At 48.0% G+C, this 15,953-nt stretch overlaps 1 protein-coding gene across 9 annotated transcripts in view; it reads left to right on the top strand.

Annotated features, from left to right (window-relative positions):
• The window catches only part of Zcwpw2 (zinc finger CW-type and PWWP domain containing 2), a 144,416-nt gene extending 131,580 nt beyond the window's left edge, over nucleotides 1-12,836 (top strand). For all 9 annotated transcript variants that reach the window (XR_010054512.1, XR_005488692.2, XR_005488690.2 and 6 more), the window contains 2 exons: nucleotides 7,000-7,132; nucleotides 12,567-12,836. The gene's annotated coding sequence lies outside the window, so the exon portion shown is untranslated. The remainder of the gene's footprint in view (nucleotides 1-6,999; nucleotides 7,133-12,566) is intronic.
• Nucleotides 12,837-15,953: the final 3,117 nt, after the last annotated feature.

The raw sequence follows: 15,953 nt of genomic DNA, 5'->3' as shown, positions 1-15,953 counted from the left end.
TGCTTATACAGAAGAGGACAGAATATATGATGTATGGTGTATAGTACACACATACATCTTATAGTCATGCACACATATGCGTGGGTACACTTGTGTCTCCATCACTAAAAGAAGGGGGAAATGGGCACCTGCGTTATTTAGTGAGCCTGGATGAAGAAGTTTCAGCATGTGTTTGGGAAGGAGGAGATGGAGGCGAGGAGAGCTAGAGCCCCACATGAGCCATTCAGCCTCGACGATGGAGGAAATGCTGACAGTGAAAACACCACAGAGAAGGGGGAAGACTTTAATTAGAAGTGCAGAAACTGGGGCTGGGGATTTAGCTAAGTGGTAGAGCGCTTGCCTAGCAAGCGCAAGGCCCTGGGTTCAGTCCCCAGCTCTGAAAAATAGAAAAAAGAAAAGAAAAAAAAAAAGAAGTGCAGAAACTGCCTCTGAAAAGACTCAGGGATTAGAGTTCAAGCATCGCAGGTTGAGCTGCAGGGGTGGCAGGGTAAGAAAAACGTTCCGCTCACAAGCATGAAGATATGAGTTCAGATTCCCAGTAGCTACATAAAAGCTAGACATTATTATAGGATTTATTTATTACGTATAAGTACACTGTAGCTGTCTTCAGACACACCAGAATAGGGCATCAGATCCCATTACAGAAGGTTTCGAGCCACCATGTAGTTGCGGGATTTGAACTCAGGACCTCTGGAAGAGCAGTCAGTGCTCTCAACCGCTGAGCCCTCTCTCCAGCCATTATTAAAGATATGCATCTGTCGTACCTGCAGTGAGATGCAGAGACAGGTGGATCCCAGGGGTCCACCTGCCATCCAGTCTAGTCAGATTGGCAAGATCCAGGCTCATTGAGAGACACTGCCTCAAAAATCAAGGTGGAGACTGATAGAGGAAAATGTCTCAATAGCAGCTTCTGGCCTCTATCCACGCAAACGGGCCTGCACACACAGGCATGCACATGTGCACACAGGCATGCACACATGGACACAAAGGTATGCACATCTTCACACAAGGCCTGCACACACAGGCATACATATGTGCACACACAGAGGTATGCACATCTGCACACACACAAGTCATGCGTGCACAGGTGTCACACTGATACAGATATGCATACTTGCACACAACAGGATGTCTACATGAACACAGGCATGGAAAAGGGCACACATACATGGGCATGCACACCTGCACACATAGGTATACAACCTGCACATGACAGTATGCATGTCTGCCCACATGCACATCTATACACACAGGCACACGTACCTGCATACACATGTGCCTAACACAAGCACACAGAAAGGATTTGAAAGTTGCCGTTACAGGTGTGATTTACAGAGGAATCATTATGTGGTAGCTCGCCGCTCTGAGTACGGCTAGTGGTCCCTCCTGTGCTGCACAGTCTTTTGCTTCTGGTACCTTGTCAAATCTTGGCATCTGTGCCCCCTGACCTTGAACTTGGGTTGTTCTCTGTGCTCGCCTGGATGTACAAAATTTACCAGAGCTGGTATCATGCCAGTAAGTTCCAGGGCTACCTGCACTTCTGCCTTATTCTAGGAGGTTCATGGAACCCAGCCACCATGCTGTAACTCATGTGGAAAGGACCGGGGCTCCGGTCCCCCAGCCTCTTAGCTCCCAGCCAGCAGCCTGGGACAGTTTGTCTACCACATGATATAGCCTTCTTCACCGTGGGACCTCGAGACTCCATTTGAGCCACTCCAGGTGGACTTGTAATCATCAGCCTTAGCCTGCTGGCTTCCCACGTGTCCACTTACTATTCCATTCATTATGCCTCCGTGATTATTCCGCTTGCGTTTCATATTCATACCCCCATTTTTCCAAACTTTCTCAGCAGCAGATTATTAGCTGTAGTTATGTTTTTATTGTACTCTGGCTTCAAACTGGAAAGCGAAGTGCACAGAGGGAGAACACCCCCAAGAAGCAGACGGACGGCCACAACTAGAAATAGCAGCTGATAATCACCAGGCCTGTCTAGGCCCCATGGGATGGCCCAGTGGCTTGCCTCCAAGCCTGACATCCTGAGTCTGACCCCTGTGACCCACATGATATGTGCTCTGCATGTGTCAGTGACATGTGTGTACCTACACATATACAGGAACACAAAATAGATAAACGTAACAAATTATTTTAATGAAAGTGTGTCTAAGGATAACATAGGTTTCTCTTCCCCATTTGGTGGCTTGATATTTTGGGTGTGCACTTAGGTGGCTGGGAAGCATGTGTGGTTGTTCTCTGAGATACTTTGAGCTGAAAGGAATTAAGAGCTCCTCATTTAATAAACCAGGGACCAGAGACTTAGGAAATGTACTTGTGAAAGGTTACTTGTTGCAATAGCTTGGTGAAAGGAAAGGTGTACAGGATCCCAAGATTCACAATGTATCAAGGCCTGGTTTCTAAATAGCTAGACCTCCCTCCCTCCCTCCCTCCCTCCCTCCCTCCCTCCCTCCCTCCTTCCCTCCCTCCCTCTCTCCCTCCCTCCTTCCCTCCCTCCTTCCCTCCCTCCTTCCCTCCCTCCCTCTTTCTCTTTTCCCCTCTCTCTTTTTTAGTTATTATCACCATGGAGTCTGTGAGTTTAGACGAGATCGGGCGCGTTCAGGGTGGTATGGCCGTAGACGATGCCTGTGCATTTAGGAACTATAGCTTTCACGCGGAGGTCAGAGGACAGCACGTGGGAGTTGGTTTTCTCCTTCCGCCCTGCAGATTCCTGGGATGGAACTCAGATCTTCAGGCTTGGTAGCAAGCACCTTCAGCCACTGAGCCATCTCTCCGCTAGCCCCAAAATAGCCCTTTTTTTATTAAACTTTTCTTTTCAAAGATGAAAATTTCCAAGATGAGATGCAGAGTCATTTTTTTTTCTGCCTTCACCTAAGGTTTTTAATATTCATTCTCAAACATTTGTTTAGTTCCCACAATGCACAAGATACGGCATTAGGTAAGTCTTCTAAAATATGCTTATATGAGCAAATGAAAGATAATTTCTGGTTTAAAAGGCCATATTATGAAAATGTATGTTTATTCGGCACTCGTAATATAAAGGGTACCGGCGGGAGCATCTCCCTCTTCTGCAAGTCTGCTCAGAGTAATGGAGGACGGCACTAATGAGGGCTGGGAGAGCTGGGAGAGCTGGGAGAGCTGGGTCAGTAGCTGTAGCTCTTCCCCACTTTGTACTAGGGATGTCCAGGATCCAGGAAGTAAGATCTGTAGCTGGAGATGCTGAATTAGCAGCCATAAAGGATCAGGAAGTGGATAAGAGGCTGGGTAAGAAGCAATTCAGGTTAACCTCTGTGTTTGCTGGGGTTTGTTTGTTCATTTTGCTTTGTTTTTGTTTTTGTCAACTCCACACAAGTGGGAGTCATTTGAAAAGAGAGAACCCCAACTAGGAAAATGCCCCCCTCCCTTTGAGTTCCCTGTAGACAAGCCTTGATGATTGCTGTAGGAGGGCCCAGCCGCTGTGGTGGTTCCATATCCTGGCAGGTGGCCCTGGGGAGTGTAGGTGAGCAAGGTTCTTCCTTAGCTTCTGCTTCATTCATGCACCTCCCCCCCCTTCCCTCAGTGATGACTGGGACCTAAGACCTGTGAAGTGAAATAACCCCTTCCTCCCCAAGGTGCTTTTGGTCACAGTGTTTGATCACAGCGTTAGAAACCCTCATTAGACAGTCTCCCAGAATTCCCTGCCACAGGATATACCAGGTAGGCAAGAAACTGGGATCTGAGCTAGAAGAGAGAGAGGGCAAAAATTGATACAGAACTCCCTCAGGGGAAGCCGCACTTTTTAGTTCTGATTTTATTTCTTTTAACAGGTGTAGCAAGTTTAGCATAAATTCCCCAGTTCACTCAACTTCCCCCATCCCGATGCTGCAGGAGATGTGTCTCAGCTGCTTAGGGAACGTGGAGCAAAAGCTCTGGATTTGCCAGCCTCCCTTTCTGACCTGCTAGAAGCTATCTGCCATCAGGGCATGCGCCCACACTGCTATGACTAAGTAGATTTGTCTGATTGGCTCTGGCGTTCAGAAATAGGAAGACCATTTGCCTACAACAAAAAGTAATGTCCTCTAAGCCCGACTTCATGAGTAATAGAAGGATATTTTAGTTCTGGATGTTCCCCGGTTTTATCTCATAATGTGAGAACATTGGTAGAGACAGGCGCGATGGGGTATGCTTGGAACCCCAGCACTTAGGGGAGGCAGAGATAAGTGGTTGCCGGCCATCAGTTTGAGACCAGTCTGGAATTAACAGGAGTGTTCTGGCCAGCCAAGAGCCAGGTATATGTAGGGAGAACCTGTTTTTTTTAAAAAAAAAAAAAAGCCCAAATCAAATGAAAACACCAATCCCAAACGGCAAAACTTAAAGCCACTGGAACGGGAGCCCTGCTTCGCAGTTCACACCCATGATCTCAGTGTTCTCGCTGAGGCAGTGAGAGCCCTAGTTCCAGACCAGCTTGTGCTGCACACAAAGATCACGTCTCAACAGACCAATCCAAGGTGGGTGTCTTACTCATAGGCGCTGACAAAAAAATGAACAAAAGAGGAGCTTTTAAACCAGTGAATTACTGGTCTTCACTTGTAAGAAGAAACGTTAATGGATCCCATCTCACGAGACCCTTGCAGATCTTCAAGATGGTTATGTCCACGCATCGGACAGGAAGTAGCTCCCCCATAGGTGCTTCGTTGACAGGAAGTAGCTCCCCCATAGGTGCTTCGTTGGACAGGAAGTAACTCCCCCATTGGTGCTTCGTTGGACAGGAAGTAACTCCCCCATTGGTGCTTCGTTGGACAGGAAGTAGCTCCCATCGGTGCTTCGTTGGACAGGAAGTAGCTCCCCCATAGGTGCTTTGTCCGAGCTGCCTATAGGATCTTGCAGAAATACTCCGGCTGTTGGAACACTGGAGTGCGTTGTACAGTCTTAGCTTTCCTGGTACTCTGATGGTCATTTGTAGTGTACTCTGTGTCTCTGTTGCTGGTGGGTGTGCAAGTGCATGTGTACATATGTGTGCTTGTGCACGTGCAGGGCTCAGGACAACCTTGGTTGTAAAAAGGCACGGGGTCGGGGTGGGGAGATTGGCGGTGGTTGTTTGTCGGGTGAATTCCCGAATGTGTTCCAAGGCATGAAGGATTGAAGCAAGCTGCAGAGAGAAGGAAACTAAGAGCTCTACACATCCGAGCTGGGAGAAACTTAAGTCTAGAAGCCATGAAAATGATGCGGGCTGCTGGTGTTTTATCGTGGTCCTGTCTAGACACCTGCCCCCATGCCTTTCCATCATCGCCCCTTCCGATGTTGGCTGGGAACCAGAAGCAGCTGTCTCAGGAAGCCTGCTTCCAGGTCCTAGTCTACCTATATCCCTCTAGCCGTACCTCAGCAGCACTGTCTCCTTCTTCAGAGACAGGATCTGTTCTGGCTCCTTTTATGTCAACTTGACACCAGCCAGAGTCATTTGGGAAAGGAAACTTCAGTTGAAAAAAAAATGTCTCCACCAGATTGCCTGTGGGAAGCCTGTGGCGCTCTCTCTCTCTCTCTCTCTCTCTCTCTCTCTCTCTCTCTCTCTCTCTCAAGAATCATTTATTTATTTATTTATTTATTTATTTATTTATTTATTTATTTATTTATTTATTTCATGTATGTGAGTACACTGTAGCTGTCTTCAGACGCACCAGAAGAGGGCATCAGATCCCATTACAGATGGTTGTGAGTCACCATGTGGTTGCTGGGAGTTGAACTCAGGACCTCTGGAAGAGCAGTCAGTGCTCTTAACCACTGAGCCATCCCTCCAGCCCTGGTTTATTTTCTTGATGGATGTGGGAAGGCCCTGTTCACTCTGGCTAGTACCATCCCTCGGCTGGTGGTCCTGGAAACTATAAGAAAGCAGGCTGACCAGGCCATGAGGTGTAAGCCAGTGAGCAGTACTCCTCCAAGGCTTCTTCGTCAGCTCCCTCCCTGCTTGAGTTCCTGCCTCAACTTCCCTGCAGTGGAGCATGAGCTGAGAATCCTAAGGCGAAATAACCCCTTCCCTCCCCAGCTTGTTCTTGGTCATCACAGCAATAGGAACCTAAGGTAAGGTCTTTCACTGTCTTGGGACTTCCTGTGTAAGCTAGGTTGCCTGGCGAGAAAGTTTCAGGGACCCCTAAGTCTGTTTCCCCAGCACTGGCTTTAGATGTGCGGGGGCCACCACACCAGGCCGTCTGTTCTGCAGGGCTCTAGTGGTCAGCCTCATGCTTGCAGGGCAAGCTCTTTATTGACTGAGCCATCTCCTAGCCCCGTTGCTGTTGTTCTAAAGGTGAATTCTACAATCTGCTTCATCTCCGTGTCCCATGGGCCACAAAGAAACTAGAAAACAAAACTAACATAGAGAAAGGTAGTTCATAAGTAATGGGGTCCCAAGCTAGGAGGCCAGCACTCAGGGAGTAGACAGGGTCAGAAGTCAGCACACAGGGAGTGCCTGCTCCATGTCAGCATCCTGAAGCCCCATGGAACTAACTATAATTTATCTCTGAGTAGTATCTCTCCCAGCAGCTCTGTGCTAGCCTTGAACTCTCTGGTTCTAGCTACCCAGTAAAGTCAGGGCTCTAGAAGTCTCGTGTGTGTGTGTGTGTGTGTGTGTGTGTGTGTGTGTGTGTGTGTGTGTATAAGGATATGCATACCACAGAATGCCTGTATGCCTGTGGAGGTCAGCGGACAACCGTGTGGATCTGGTTCTCACACACAGTAGCTGAAGCGTGTTCACTTTGGCAGCTGAGCCATCTTCTCAGACCTGTCTTTCCTTACTCATTTAATTAATTAAATTAATTAAATTGGGTTCATCTGTGGCGATGTGAGAACAACATGCAGGAATGGGTTCTCTCCTTTCACCATGTAGAGCCGAGAGAGTTGGAATTCAGGTTGCTAGGTGCCTTTAGCATCTGAACCACCTTGGGGGCCCTTCACATTGTTCTCTCTCTCTCCTCTCTCTCTCTCTCTCTCTCTCTCTCTCTCTCTCTTCTTTTAAAGGTGGATTGATGTGAACTATGAAGAAGCCTACAGTACCGGAGAATCGAGAGGGTCTGGATGCAATGGATATTAAGATGCCTGGGTGCAGGTCCAGATGCTTTCGGTGGTGTCTGAGCGCCCAGCCTGTCCTCAGGTAATGCCGCGTGGACTCCGTGGAATTTTCTTTCCTGAGAATGACAGCGGTGGCCTATTTATTGGCTTCAGTTGCTATGAAGTAGCCCTGCCCTCCAGAAGGGAGGCTGTTGCCCTTAGCTACACGATTCTTTGTAGGGATCACTGTGACTCCCGATAGCAAGTCTCAGCTGGGGACGCACAGACCCGGGTGAGACGTTTTCCTTCCTAAGATAGGCTGTGACTGCTCTGGCTTAGAAGCAGTGTGCATTCTCCTAGTGAGTGAGTGCATGTGTGCGTACACGTATGTTCGTGTGTGCACACGTGTGGATGCACACATGCGTGCATGTGTGTGTACTGAATGAACACTCTTCTCACTTCTTAAACAGGGTTTGTTTAGTCCTTTTGTTTTGAGACCTCCTTTCTCATCTTCTCTTTCCTCTTAACCCATCTCATGGTGCCTGTTCCATCAGTTCCACATAACAGACACTTATGGCCGGACGCACTGTGGAGTCCTGTTCTGTTTGAACTTTTGTTTGGTGTTCTCTGGCTTGGAGATCCCTCTGGTTTTGCATTTCACCCTCCACAATTATGAATACTATGAAAGAGGTCTTGACAACTTTTTGGTGGCGTTTAATTCAAGTTAAACTCTTCTCATTCAAAATAATAAGCATAATGTTACTTATTATGCAAATTAGGTGGCAAAGCAGATGCTTTTCATCTTGGCGAATTCAGGAGGGGTTAATACATCCAAAGGCAGGGTGGGATGGGCAAGTGTTCAACCTGGGAACACGAATGAGCTTCGGCAAGAGGAAGGGTGGCTGCTTTGGAATTGTGCTGTCCAACACACTGGAGCCACTAACCACATGAAGCTATTTAAGTTTAGATCAATTAGGAAGAAATACAATTAAAATCCAGTTTCTGAGTCACACTAGCCATAATTCGTGTGCTCACAGCCACGCACAGGAGGGAGGCTCCCCAGTGAAACACAGAAAGAGCATTGCCCATCATCGAAGAAGGTTCCAGTGGACAATGATGTTCACCTCAGACAGAATGAGCAGCATCGATGGGGTTTTCTCGTCAACTGGAACAGCATCCACACGTGTTCTAGAGGGTTCTGAAGGACTACAGAGACACACGCACATCAGTGTCTGCCACAGCACTAGTCACTGTGGCCAAAATGGAACTAGCCTGGTGCCCAGCATCAGAGGACACACCAGGAAAATGTGTCTACACTCAGTGGCAATTTCCTCACAGTTACATCCTTTGCGGACAATGAACAAAACAGGAACGGTCAGATTAAGTGAACTAAACCAGTCTCAGACAGACTGAGTTCGCGTGTCTCCCCTCATTTCTGGTTCCTGGATTTTATAGCCTCATACATGGTCATGATCATATAGATTACAAGATGGCTAAGGGAACAAACCGGATCAATGGGAGGAGGGGCGAAGAAAGGGGCCCTGAGGCATGGCCGAATGCCCGGCACACAATGGATACATGTCGGAAACTGAAAACTGTATATTATAAACAGTACATGTAATCTATGTAAACTATGCATATGTTCATACACATGCATATTTAAAGCAATTTTCTATATTTACATTTAAAAACAACATCATTTATATATACTATAAACAATGAGTATTATATAAGCAATATATATAAGCAAAATATATATATAATACGTGTATATAATATAACAATATAATAGATACTAATATAAATAATATAGTATATATATAATGTACACATCTATTCTTATACATAATATAAATATTAAAGCATTCTTTTACGGAGTTCTGAGGATGCTGGATGAGTAAGGACCAGGTAGGCGGGTAAAGGCCCTCTGCGTCTTACAGGCGTCTACTGTAGTTCAGTGTCTGAAGGCTCATGGCCTTGCCACCCACCAGGGATCCTTAAAGCGCACGCGTTGATTCAGAGGACACAGCCAGGGCCCCCACACTGCAACGCTTGTGCCTCATCTCTTGGTGCTGTCGGTGCCGCAGGTCTGTGAACCTCAGTTTGGGTGGCAAGGTTCTCTCAAACCTCTCATCCACAGGGACATCCTCTGTGGTGACTCAGAAACCCAAGGAGAGAATCCTGAGTCCCCACAGGCTGGTCCACCTCAACTGGGACTTGTCACATCAAAGTCTTATGGCAGCAAGGAGAAAGTGCAGTCACCAGAGTGGAGAAGGGGTGGGAAAGAAAGGGATGATTTGTTGGAAAACACCATGGTGAGCAGGCTAATTTGCACCTGTGCTAATTGGGCTGGAAGTCTCTCTCATTTACCTTCCTGGTCATTCCATCTCCTCAGATTAAGGAAGAACTAGAAAGAAAGAAAGGAAGGAAGGAAGAAAGAAATAAAGAAAGGGAAGAAAGGAAGGGAAGAAAGGGAAGAGAGAGAGAGAGAGAGAGAGAGAGGGGGGGGGGGGAGGAGAGAGCGCTGCTCCAGGGAAACAGAGTTTGCATGCATAAAGATTCAGTCTGTAGGGACACTGCTCCTTGCTGTCTGCCCAACCGGAGTCACCAGAGAGCACTTTTAACATCACCGGGCTCCATCTTGCCCTCAGATTTTCATTTCACTGATTAATGGGGAAAATCAGTGTTTTTTGGACACCTTCCCAATGACTGTAACATAGCCATAGAGAGCCTTTAATCACAGCAATGGCCCTGAAACCCGAGGTTGCATCACAACATCGCCCTGTGAAAAGGGCACAGCACTCTGTCCTCTTTAGGTTCTGAAGGAAGGAAGGAAGGAAGGTAAGAAGGTCCCAACTGCTATTGCTAGTCCATGAAGGCGCAATTCTCAGTTGTGGCCACTCCTGGTTACCACCTATAAGGCTTAAAAACCACCCATGTGCCACATGTGGTATTGCATACTCATAATACAGGCAGATGGATCAGGAGTTCGAAGGTAGCCTGGGCTACATAAAACTCTGGTCTGAAAACAAACAAAACAGCTCCACCCCCACCCTACCTTTGCTTACATTGCACCTCCAGATGCCCTGAAGTTTCGGCTGTTCAGTCTCTAGGAGCTGAAGCTTGTAAAAGTTCCCTGAGTGATGTGGGCATGGAGATCATGGATATAAGTCCTTAAGGTAGGAAGACTACAAGCACAGGGCCACGTGGATGCTGGATGGCCTGTGGGTGCTCAGCCCTAGCCCTGCAGAGCCACTGCACTCTCCAGGTGACGTCTGTATGCCTTAGCCGTGAGACCTGCTGTTTCCCAAATGCTGTTTCCCAAAGCCCTGAAATCACCAACTCAGAGACGGGAAGTACTTCCTACCCAAGAGCGAGGACCTGAATTTGGACCCCCAAATAACCAGGCATGGTGGCACAGTATGTAATTCCAGGAGGGGGTGATTTAGAGGGCAGGGATAGGCCAATCTGGGTCCTACTGTCCAGACAATGTAGCCCGAAGGTCAAGTGACAAGTTCAGGGCTCCAAGCTCATTGATAGATGCTTTAAAAAAAGAGTTATAGAGGAAAACCCTTTTTATCAACTTCTTACGTCTACACATGGATGCGTGGATTTGTGGGAGGCTGAGGCAGGAGGACTGGGAGTCTGAAGGTAACAAACGTACATAGCAAATTCCAAGTGAGTTGCAGGGAGACTGGTAAAAACTGAGAAGACCAGTTTGTTATCTAGGTATGTGTGTGCTTCAGAGGAATTCATTAGCGACTTCTGATACTTCTTAAAAACACTGGGCTGCATAATTCAGTGCAAAAAATATTTCACATTATGGAGGTTTTGCTAGATGTTTCTTTACGTAGACACAAACTTTGTCCTTGCTGGCCTCTATTGTGCCTCAAGTCTACGGTAGTCCCAGCAGAGAGACACCGGAGTTTCCAGTCTCGAGGAGAACACAGATAACCAAACTTGTCACATTTTTGCAGAAGGTTCGTTATTCGAGATAAAATGCTCTTAGGCTAATGCCTTTTGAATTTAGAAGAATTCATGATTCTTATTCAATCACCAGAATATGAAACATAGCCCTGCTCTTCCTTCATGAAGCTTTTAAGTATGCGAGGGAGGCTGAGACCAAGAATGTCGTGAGAGGAAAAGGAGTTACCCTGCATTTTACATATCTTATCATGGTGTGTCTGTTGTGAATGTGTCTGTATATGTGTATATGTGTTTGTGTGTCTCAGTATATATGTGTGTATTTGTGTATATGTGTCTATGTGCTTTGTGTGTGTGTTTCTCTGTGTCACAGTGTATGTGTGTGCCTCTGTGTGTGTGTATGTGTGAATGCATGTGTGTTTGTGTGTGTCTCGGTGTATGTGTGTATGAGTCTCTGTGTGTCAGTGTCTGTGTGTGTGTGCGCGCGTGTGTGTGTGGGGGGGTGTGTGAGTGTCTCTGTGTCTGTGTGTGTGTGAGTGTCTGTGCGTGGGGGTGTGTCAGTGTCTGTGTGTCTGCATGTACCCAGGTGCATAAAGGGGTCAGAAGATCACTTTGACAGTGGGTTCACTTCCATGGCTGGGTTCCTGGGATCCGCCTCAGGCACCAGGCTTTTCGAGGCTTGTCCTTTAACCCATGGAGCATCTCACAGTCCCACCCTGAGCCTTCCTAGTGAGTGTTTTCTGGGTAGCCTTGGAGAATGACCGTGGATGCACATAAGTAGGTAAGAGCCACAGGGCAGACTCTTGGACAGTTCCCCTTAAACCCACAATGGGCAGGAATCACTTGCAGGTCTTGTTAGATGCAAATTCTGAGTGGCTGACCTATGGCAGGCCCCAAGAACCCATTTCTTTCAAATTCCTGGAGAGTTGGGTTGCCATGGGTTTACTGACTACTATTTGAGGAACAAGAGTCTAGACCAACTATATTCTGAGGACATTCTGTGGTCGCAGTGGGTCAAGAAAAGATCGAATGTTCAGGTGTCAATCGGAAGAAGGTACAGTTTGTTAAAAGTGATGACCCAGGAATCCTAGTCTTCCAAGAGAGACAGCAAAAGGTCCCAGTTACTCAGATTCACCATTAAGGGGGAGTTAGCAGGCATGTAAAGGGTCATTCCAGGCAACACGAAGCACCACACAAACACCTCAGACAACTAGTAGGGCAAAATCCTCTAAATGTTGCAAGCTGTTTGCAGGCTTCGAGTAGCAATTTACATGCATAATTAGGTGCAATCAACAGTTCTGAAATGTAATATATTTTCCGAGTCCATATTTACTTATGACAGATGCTAAAAGACACACATGCGCCCCCCCCCAAATAATTACAGGGGCAAGGGAAAGAAAATAATATTCACATTGAACAATAGGGACCTTTAAAAGCACATGCCTAAATTTAGAACGAATTTAGTTACAGTATTTTATCTTTCTTACTTATTTAATCCTCATCTGAGCCTTGAAAAAAGTTCACAAACACATTTTGGAAGTAACAATCGTGGAAGAATATTAACAGCTCTCCCAGCTCCTGTCTGAATTGACATGTGGTTTTTATTTCTGCAGTACGGAAGGAGAAATCTGTCAAATTCAAAAGTTCCTCGCAACAAGGCTGAGTCCCTCCCTCTTCTCCGAAGATGCCAACCATCTTGCAGAGAAATCAAGTGGCACTAACTGTGTTTACTTCCTCCTGAACCAAGGTCTTCAGCTCTGTGTTCAAGGAGAATTTCTATCATCTCCCTACTCCCAGCTCAACAGACAGGGCCACGTGCTATGTAATTTTCTAAGCACATTACACAGATAATCTAATTTACCTTAATAAAACCCCTGTAAGAACTCTTGGTTTATTAGTGGGTGCTGAGAGGAAATGGGGGCAAGGAACAAATGTCCTCAAAGGAACACAGCTCTGCTTCCTTACGTTTTTTAAATTTTACAATAAATATTTTGGAAGGGGGGGGCAGGTGTGCCACAGCAAATGTCAGGGGGTCAGTGGACAACTCTTTGGGGGGTTCGTTCTACCACACTTTGGGGACCAGATTTGTATTATTGGGGTTGGCGATGGGAGCCTTTACTCACAGAGCCCTCGTACAGCCCCAGCTTTACTATCTGGGCTCTTCCATAACAGTGCTCCGGGTGGGGTCCTAATGTCACTTAAAAGCCTGGTACATCGGCGACAAGTAAACTCATTGCGTCTTCGATGAGTTCTCAATCTAGAAAATAAACTTGACATGTAGCTTTTAGAAATAACAAAACTAAAAACCCAACAATGGAGCTTTGGTAAGCCATCCTCCAAACCCTGTGCCTCCTCAGAGCAGGCCCGGTGGCCTTCCCTGACCTGTCTGTACTGACTAAAGCAGCCATCAAATGTTTGCATACTCACGCCAAAACCTGGAGAGTAAGAGACAGAAGGACAGGAGAAATTCTACCGAGGGACCCGGTGTAACTTAGTCATCGTACTTGTGTGCGATGTGTGTCAGACACTGAAGAGCAGCAGGGTGGGCAGCGTAGCCCCCCAGTTCTCTCAGGCACACATTGTGCAGTCCACACCGCCTGTTGAGGGAAAGGCCACTCTCTACTAGAAAACACATGGGCATTTCATTTATCTTCTGATCAGTAGGGGGCATCTTAGAACTCAAAACCAAGAACAAACGACTGTTTAATGTTAAACAGGTTCTTCATACCCTCCTTCCCCTCGCTGCTTTTCCAGGGTCCCTCCCAGTGTTGTGCACAGTTGAGGTTGCAAGTCCCTCCACACACGCCCTTGCGGTAGTCACCCTGCCCACTCGGAGATGGATCAGATTCACTCAGCCCAACCTAGGGCTCTGCTTATCTGCTCCCTGTTAAACGCCCCTGGGAATGTTAGCTTGGTGTGAACCTTTGCTTATGCCTTTACTGTAACCTACCTTTCATGCCCAGACATCGCCAGATCCCTGAAGTGGCAGGTGACAGACTCTTCCCACAGATCTCATGGCCGTGAGCCCAGAGCAGCCCCTGTGCTGGCAGCTGGTTTGACAGACCCCTCCCACACTGCCTTTAACACTGTCCAGTCCCTGTGAGAACACTTGAGCATCTGGGCTGTGCGGTGACATTAACCATGGATACTACAAAAGACACCACTCCCCCCTTTAGGAGGCAGGATGTACAATCCACTCCTAACAACCTACAGGAGGGCAGGAAGACACCAACTTCAACACAAGCAAGGGTGAGCTCTAGATGACCCTGCTCACCCACCGCTGTTCTGACTGGAGGCAGGGAGAAGACCTCCTTGGTCACCTCTACAGAATGTTCTCGATCTGGAAGCTATGGTTGGTGCAAATTACAGTGCCACCTTTACGTGCTACAGCTCTGCCACACCCCCTTTCTGGTTTTGTCACAAGACTGAAGCCTCCCCCTGTGCTAACACACTCTGGTGTTACAGCATTAGACCCAGTAAAATGTTTCTGCCAACCGCCCTTTCCTTACTCACCTGTGATCTTCATTGTGATTGGAGAGAGTCTTGTCCGTAACTTCCGGAGGAGACAGCAACAACAGTCAGTGGCAGCCCCTCCCTCATCAGTTAAAAGGCAGCCGATGAGTTTGGTGTGAGAGAAGCGGAGAGGATGGTGGGTAGCAGAAGTGCAGAGACCTCTGGAGAGCTGAAGACAGGGATGTGGCCACTTGCTGGAAGAGCTCCAGTCCCTGCAGGCGAGGGTCTGGAATCTGCTCTGGAGTCTGACCCTTGACTGCAGATGCTCCCGGGCCCTCCCCACACCCAAGGTTGGTGAGTTCCAACTCTGCACGCCAAGGAGGATACTAGCTTTGCGGAGCAGGGTCAGGCTGCTGGGAATGAGAGCCCAGGGTAGCAGGCCTCCCACCTGAGCATCCACAGCCTTATGACTGCGGCTCACAAAGCCTCCAGCCCTGCCCCTCCAGTTCTTAGGACTCCGAAGCAGAAGCTAAGTCTAGTGGCTCAGCCTATGAGTTTTTGTCACTTTGGGGCCCAGAACGGCTGACACCATCCCAGCAACTCTTAAGTTGTATGTGAGTAGCACAGAGTTGATGAACGGGACTGACAGGGAATCCCGACTTAAGACTGTCCGGGCGCATTCTCGCCAACTCTGTATTTACAGAGCACTTCACTGCCTGCCCCTAACTCACCTCCAATAGAATATGCTCAGCTTGCATGAGAGAACTGGCCGCTTGGGAGAGCAGTCGCCCAGCTGGCGCCCACCCCAGGGCCACGTTGCAGTAAAAACCTGGTAGCCAAGTACACCCTACTTCTCTTCCTCCTCCACTGACCCTCTAGGCAGACGTTGGTGCCAAACCCAGCACTGAAGGCTGGCCAGGGTCAGTGCAGTGGCATCCTCATCCGTGGAGCCCCACCTGTCCCCAGTTTTAACCAGTGATGTGCCCAAGACAAGGACGGTCTTGGTAGGACTGTTTCCTGCCTGGCTGGTATTTGATCCTGGCTGCTTCCGTGTTCTGGGTCCCTAGTAGAGGGTTGCACCCCTGCACCTAGCATCAGGGCGGACCGGGTTGCTGGGCTCTGGGAGCCACATGCAGGCACGCAGGGAGGGAATGGTCCTCCAGACACTTGGAGGCCAGAGGAGGGAAAACCAGGGTCAGGAGGTGGTAGTCACCTGGGATTGGAGTGGTCTCTTCAGCCACCAGCCCTCCCCTTACCGCTTTCCTAGTGTTCACTGACACACTCATGGATAGGTTGAAACACCCTCCTTTCTTTGGTTCCTCTGCGCTGGGAAGGGGGCGACAGATAGGGTTCCTGCCTGGTCAGCGAACCCTATCTCACTTGCACCTGACATTTCCTATCTCTGTCAGTGCTGCCAGGCAAACCCGACCCATCTGGTTCGTTCTTCCAGTAACTTTGTTCAAAAGGTTGGAAGGGAGGTGAAACACCCAGGGGGGTGGGGCAGGAGACGCTGGCTGATCGAGGATCTGGGATCTAGGATCGAGGAT

This window comes from Rattus norvegicus, chromosome 8 (assembly GCF_036323735.1).
Source record: "Rattus norvegicus strain BN/NHsdMcwi chromosome 8, GRCr8, whole genome shotgun sequence".
Lineage (NCBI taxonomy): Eukaryota > Metazoa > Chordata > Mammalia > Rodentia > Muridae > Rattus > Rattus norvegicus.
This window is presented reverse-complemented; position numbering and strand designations above follow the sequence as displayed.